The sequence below is a fragment of the Macrotis lagotis genome, unplaced genomic scaffold, assembly GCF_037893015.1.
Source record: "Macrotis lagotis isolate mMagLag1 unplaced genomic scaffold, bilby.v1.9.chrom.fasta BILBYCTG032, whole genome shotgun sequence".
In the NCBI taxonomy this organism is placed as follows: Eukaryota; Metazoa; Chordata; class Mammalia; order Peramelemorphia; family Peramelidae; genus Macrotis; species Macrotis lagotis.
In genome coordinates, this window is record NW_027421939.1 from 525,970 (window position 1) to 532,915 (window position 6,946).

Sequence of the window (6,946 nt, forward strand, 5' to 3'; positions counted from 1 at the left end):
ATTTAAGTACTTCCTATCAGAGAATGTCCCAAGACAGTTAAAATCATTTCTAAACTACAGTTAATGAATCAAAAAAATTTGTGGCACTCTAGAAGATATTTATTCTATTGCATATTTTGAACACTCAAAACGAAATCTATTCAACAGCAGGTTACTGGACAGAATAAAAAACCAATTTTCCCTAAAGTGTTAATCTTTTGGATTAATGGGGGAACATGGATGTCTGACGAACATTGTGTAATCCCAGGTACAGCATGGTAACTCTCTCCAAACCAATGCCACAGCATGAGGAGGAGCTCCAAAACGGAAGGAATCGATATAAGCCTTTATTTTCTCCAGGTCGATTCCATGATGTAAAGCCCTCCTTGTTAGTAGTTGAGGATCATGAATTCTCTGAGCTCCAGAAAGAATCTCTTCCCCTCTCATGAACATGTCATAAAAGTAGACTGTTTAGGATTTCTTGGGTCAGGCATAGTATAGAAAGGTCTCACAGCCAAAGGATATTTGTCAAGAATATAAAAATCAGTATCATACTTTTCTTTTACCAGACGACCCAAGAGTTTCTCATTTGGTGTACTCAAATCTTCATCTCCCATTTCTACTCCAGCTTCCCTGAGCAAAGCCAATGCTTCACGATATTCTAGTCTCAAAGTTGGCTCCAAAAATTTGAAAGGTTCACAAAGGTACTGCTTGCTTACTGTCTGAATTTCAGTTTGCAACCTTGCCTGAAGTCCTTTAAATATTAGTACCATGTGTCCACAATTTCATCTACTATTTCATGGTAATGGCAATTAAAAGCCATTTCACTGTCCAGACCAACAAATTCTGATAGATGCCTATGTGTATTTGAGTCTTCAGCTCGGAATACTGGTCCAATACAGAAAACCTTTTCAAAATCAGCACAAATACACATCTGTTTATGTAGCTGTGGGGACTGAGCCAGGTATGCATTGCTCTTAAAATATGATACAGTAAATATATTGGCTCCTCCTTCACTGGCAGCTGAAATGATCTTGGGGGTTTGAATTTCTACAAATCCTTTGTGAATTAGAGTTTAACGAAAGAGGTGGCAGATACCAGATTGAAGACGGAAGATTGCCTGACTAGTTGATATCCTAAGATCGATGACTCTATTATCTAGTCTTGTATCCTGATTAACAGTAGCTCTTCCATCCTCTTCTCCCTCCACTTCAGGTCGAACTGCATCATCCAGTTGTAAGGGTAGTCGGGGTTCAGCCAAACTAATCACATAGATCTTTTGAACATGAAGCTCAGCATCTTGTTGTGTACAGCTTCCAATTTTCTGATTCACTTTCCTCACAACACCTTCAACATCCACGATGCTCTCTTTCTTGATATTGGCAGCAAATTTTACCATTTGCTTGCTTGCATGGTCTTCCACAGCCACAAGAGCCTGGGCATTAAACTGCTGCTGACGTAAGTACTAAGAAACATTCCTTCCCTTTAGCTCTGCTTATGTGAATTCTGGCACGAACCCAAACTACTTCATCAGCTTTTTGTACTGTCAGGTCTTTAACCCGAACTAAAATTCTATCTGGTTTCTCTTGTAACTGTATCATTGAAGATATCCCGCCGCCTCCATGACCTCCCGCGGCTTCTCCTGACTCTGGCTGCTGGCGCTGGCCATCGCGAGGACCGGACCCTGGCGAGGGGGCCACGCTTCCTCCTAGGATTCCGCAACTAGAGGGCCGAGGCCTTCTCCCTCCTCCGGAACCTCAAACACATGGCATAGGAGGGAGTTGAATTCAAAGGTATAAGATATTTTTAAAAATGAAGTAAATGGGTAGAAAGGGCAAAGAAAGGTAGAATGGGCTAAGTTATTTCACATAAAAGAGGCAATAATATCTTTTGCAATGGGGTGTGTGTGAGCCTTACTCTCATCAGAAGTGACTCAGAGTGGATAACTTCTGTGTAGGTTATAGACAAGAGAGAAGAACATGAGAGGGTAGTCACATACAACACATTGTTGAGGAAGGAAGGGGTGAAAGGAAAGAAAGAATAGAATGAACAGGGTTGGGGAATAGGATTTAGCGAAATATAGATAGCAATAGCAAATGTAGGGAAAAATTGTTGAAAAAAAATTCTCTGTTAAACTTAAGATAAAGAATGCTATCTATCTGATGGTGTCTGAAAACAGACTGAAGCATACTAAATATTTTTCTCATTTTATTTTTCTTGTGGTTCTGTCTGCTTGTGGAGGGGTATATGTTTATTTTTACATATGACTATTGTCATATAGCTATACATTTCTAACCAACACCAAGTAATTTACTTTCTGAATGGGGGAAAAGAATGGGAGGAAGGAAGAGAATTTGGAACTTGAGATTTTAGAAATAAATGTTGAAATTTACATTTCCATTTACCTGGGGAGGGGTTTAAAAATAAAATAAATTTAGAAAAACTATCTACTGTCAAAATAATATATTGTTCTATATCCTTTGGATTTATATTTTATCAGCACCTGAGTTTTTTGAATTCAAAGACTATTGGTACTGTTCTGCAGATTTTAAAATGTTAATGTTTTTATATCCTTGTGATTTTCTCTGTACAGATTCCCTTAAGCATTTGCAAATTAAGGACATAATTCTTAAATATGAACGATCAGTAAACCTTAATAATGTACATTGTATACTACTCACAGAAAAAAGTTAAGAGTTTAGAAAAGATGGTTATCAGATTACAGGAAAGATTATCAGAAACTAACACAATGAAATCCAAGCTATTCCAGCTAGAGAATCAAAAACGTGAACAGGACAGAGAACTGTGTAGCATCAGGTATGGAATTCACAAGTTTCGACAAACATTTGAAAACATTTCTTTAGCACTGAAACATTGTGAAAGAAGATGTGAGGGTTAGGTAGGCAAAAGTGACACATCTTTAAAATAATAGTATAATGAACCCTATATAATCCTTTTTTTTTTCCACTAGAGAATGATCTATCTTCCTGTTTGGAATAATTTTCAATGAATGCCGATTATTACTACATGACATTACTTTTTGAACAATAGTTGTTTTTCACTCAAAAAAGCATTTATTAGCAAGCTCTCTCTTCTATTCAATATCCCTGTTAATATCAAGGACACTACCTCCCTCACATTCTCACATAACTACAACCTTGATGACATCTTTAACTCCTCTATTTTACTCCTCATATTCAATCTGATGACAAATTCTCTCAGCTATGTCCATTTGTGTCTCAAAGCTCCACTGTCATTTAGACCATCAGCTGGTACAGGTCTTCAAATTTCTTTCTCTTGTTTAAGATCTTCCAAATACCAATCCATTCTTCACTCAGCTATCAAAGTGATTTTTTACAGACTTATCTTATCCTGTCAGTTCACCTGCTCAATAAACTGTAGTGGCTCCCCATCACGTGTAAGATCAAATAAAAGCTTTTCATTAAAAACTTTTATATCCTGTCACCTTCTTGCTTTCAAATTTTCTCATACTTTTCTCCTATCCTCCCACTCTAGAATCCAGCTGTACTGACTGACTTTTATTCTTTCTTTTTATGATTAAGATATAGAAAGACAATTTTGGAAATTCATCCTTTAAAAATTTTGATGTCCCTCATTCCTTCTTCTCCTTCCTTCTCTCTAAAATGACTACCAAATTGATGTAGGCTTTATGCGTGCAATCCTATAATCCATATTTCCATATTAGTCAAGTTTTGAGAGAAGAAATAAACAATAAGGAAATATGCATAAAAAAAATAAAGTGAAAAGTTAGCTGTGATCTGCTTTCAACTCCCATCAGTTAGTACTTTCTTTGGACTTGAATAGCATTTTCCATTGTGAGTCTTTTGTAAATATTTTGGATTTCCATATTGCAGAAAAGAGTTAAGTTATTGATAGTTGACTAGTATACCTGTTGCTGTGCACAACATTTTTCTGTTTCTTTTAGCTTAACTTAGCTTCAATTCATGTAAATTTTTCCAGGTTTGTCTGATATCTGCCTGTTTGTAATTTCTCAGTCCCTCTACCTACAAGTGCCTTGCTTTCTAACCTTCCAGCTATTTTGTATATAACTTGTATGTACTGTTTATCTACATGTTAATTCCCCAGTTAGAAAGTAAGCACCTTAAGGGTAGGGACTGGTGTATTTACCTTGGTATGTATCCTCACAGCATAGTCCAGTATGTGGACGACCAGAGCTATTTAATAAATGCTTCTTTATTAACACTGAATGACGTATTGAGAGAGATGCTATATACAAAACAGGTTCCTTTTGATTTTCCTATGGGGGTAATTTAAGAATAATTTCTCTGCCAATTTATAAACCTAAAGAATTTTCTTCTTTATAATTATAGTAGAGGAAACAATTTGTCTGATTCTTATTCTTTTAATTTTTGGAAATTTGTCTTTATTTTTTTTTTAAGTTCATCCATTTTTTAACATTCATCCATATGTATATGTATGAATTTAAGTACAAAATTTATGTACAAAGTTTCCTTCTTTTCCTGTGAGGTTAATATTGTGTATATATATATATATATATATATATATATATATATATATATGTATATATATATTTAATAAACAAGTTTACAGATTATTCATAATCAGTATGAAGATTTAGGGTTAAGGGGAAGAGATAATTTTTCTAAAGAATTCTTCAGATTCCTGAAAGGTTGTTTTTTTTTTTGTTTTATTTTTTTTCTCTGCATGGGGATAACATTTTCTGTAGCTAGTCTAAATCTCTTGTCCTAGCTCTCTGCTCTATTGAGAGGAGCTGCTTCCATCAAGTTTGATCATCTCACAATATTGATGTTGATGTGTTTATTGTTCTCTTGTCATTTATTATTTATGCCTTTCTACATATTTGATTTTGAGTTTTTAATGCCCTAATACATGGTCAGTTTTGATATAGATGCCGTGTACTGCAGAGAAGATGGTATATACTTTTCTGTCCCCATTAAGTTTTTGCCAGAGCTCTATCATATCTTAAGTTTTCTAAGATTTGATTTCCTTTCTTAACTTTCTTCTTGGTTATTTTGTGATTAGGTTTAGATCATTCTGAGAGAGGGACATTGAGGTTCCCCATTATTAAAGTTTTTCCTGTCTATGTCTTGTAATTAACTCAATTTTTCCAGTAGGAATTTGGATGCTATTTTAGCAGGTTTATACATGTTTAATAAGAATATAACTTATTACCTATGGTACCTTTAAAGAAGATGTAGTTTCCTTACTTATCTCTTTTAATGAGAACAATTTTTGCTTTTGCATTATCTGATTTTTTTTTTAACTTCAGTTGAAGCATAATATACTTTGCTCCATCTTTTTACCTTTGCTCTGAGTATATCTCTCTGTTTCAAATGTGTCTCTGGTGACATTCTGGTTTTTAATCCACTCTGTTATCTACTTTTGTTTGATCAGACTGTTCACCCCATTCACATTTACGTTTAAGATAACTAATTCTGTCTTTCCCTACAAGCTACGCTTCCCCATTTATATTTTTCTCTTTCCTTTCCTCTCATTCCTCCTCACCAAAGTTTTAATGCCTTTTCCCTTTAACTTGTCTTTTAAAATATAATTTTCAGTTTTTTTCACTAATAACTTCTTCCCATTTATCAGTCCCTTCTTCCCTCATCTTTCCCTTCCCTCTTCCCAATCCCCGCATCCCTTCCCTTTAGAGTAGGATATTAAATCCAAGTTGGAGTGTATCTTATTTTCTCTCTGGGTCAAATCTACTAAATTTAATTTATTCAGTGTCCACACCCTCCCTTGTTTCCCTCTAAAAATATGTATCTTTCTGCCTCTTCATCTGGTATGATTTATCAACCAAGTACTATTAATCAAGTATCATCAGACACAGCTGCATTATTTGATTTCTTGATAAGCTCAAATTGCTGTCAAAGTACAACCACAATTTCCCAACCCTCTTCTGTCTCATTAGAAGTACATTTCTCAAGAGTCTTGAATTACAACAAATTACGATCATTTTTTAAAATTTTACCCCCTTTTCAAGTACCCTCTAAGGACACACAATCAACAGGAGTCAAAATATCATTCAAAGTCAAATCATTTCACGAACCATTTGTTTCCAGTCCCCTTTCTCCCACACTTCCTTCCCCTCTTTGACAACTCCCCACCCATGATACTTAACCCCTTGTCAAGTAAATATAGATCAACTCTTATCCCTGATTTAATAAACCATAGAATCTTAAAGTGCTCTATGTACTGGTACACTCTGAAAGTCTCTTAAGAACTTTTTATTTGGGGAGCCTAGGTGGTGGAGTGAATAGAGCACCAGCCCTGGAACCAGGGGGACCTGAGTTCAAAAGTGCCCTCAGACACTTAATAATTACCTGTGTCATTTTACCCCATTACTTTGCTTTAATATTGAACGTAAGGTATGGGAGGCAGTGACTCAGAATCACCTACCTTAGGATGGCTTCATTGGGAAAAGTTTTAAGTTTCTTGAGCCCAGCAGAATTAACATAGGTAAAAGAAAACTGAAACACTTAAATTTAGAATAGGCAACCCTACTTTTCATCAGGGCTTTTTGTCTCAAATATAGTGATGTCATCTTGATCTTCTTCAGTGGAAAGACAAGACCCAACCATACCCCTATCCTCTAAATCCAACATCTGCAATTATATTCAACTCTTTATTTATGCTAAAAGAAAAACAATCTTCAAGAGTTATAAGTGTTATTTATACCTTTTACATCTCTATGCAGTCTAATAGTCTTGACTAACATGTTTTGTTTTTTTTATGTTTTTTCCTTCCCCTTTCCATTTCCCTTTTTTATGCATCTCTTGACTCATGTATTCAGGGATTGAATTCTCTGTTAAGTTCTGGTCTTCCTTCTCAGGAAATTTTAGAAACCCTCTATTTTGTTGAACATCCATCTTTTCTCCCAACAGTATATGCTGAATTTTGTAGGGTAGTAAATTCTTGGTTTGAATCCCAGGTCCTTTGT

At 35.2% G+C, this 6,946-nt stretch overlaps 1 pseudogene; it reads right to left on the bottom strand.

The window, feature by feature from the left end:
- Positions 1–202: 202 nt before the first annotated feature.
- LOC141504025 (aspartate--tRNA ligase, cytoplasmic pseudogene) lies at positions 203–1,648 on the bottom strand (annotated as a pseudogene).
- Between the last annotated feature and the right edge of the window lie 5,298 nt (positions 1,649–6,946).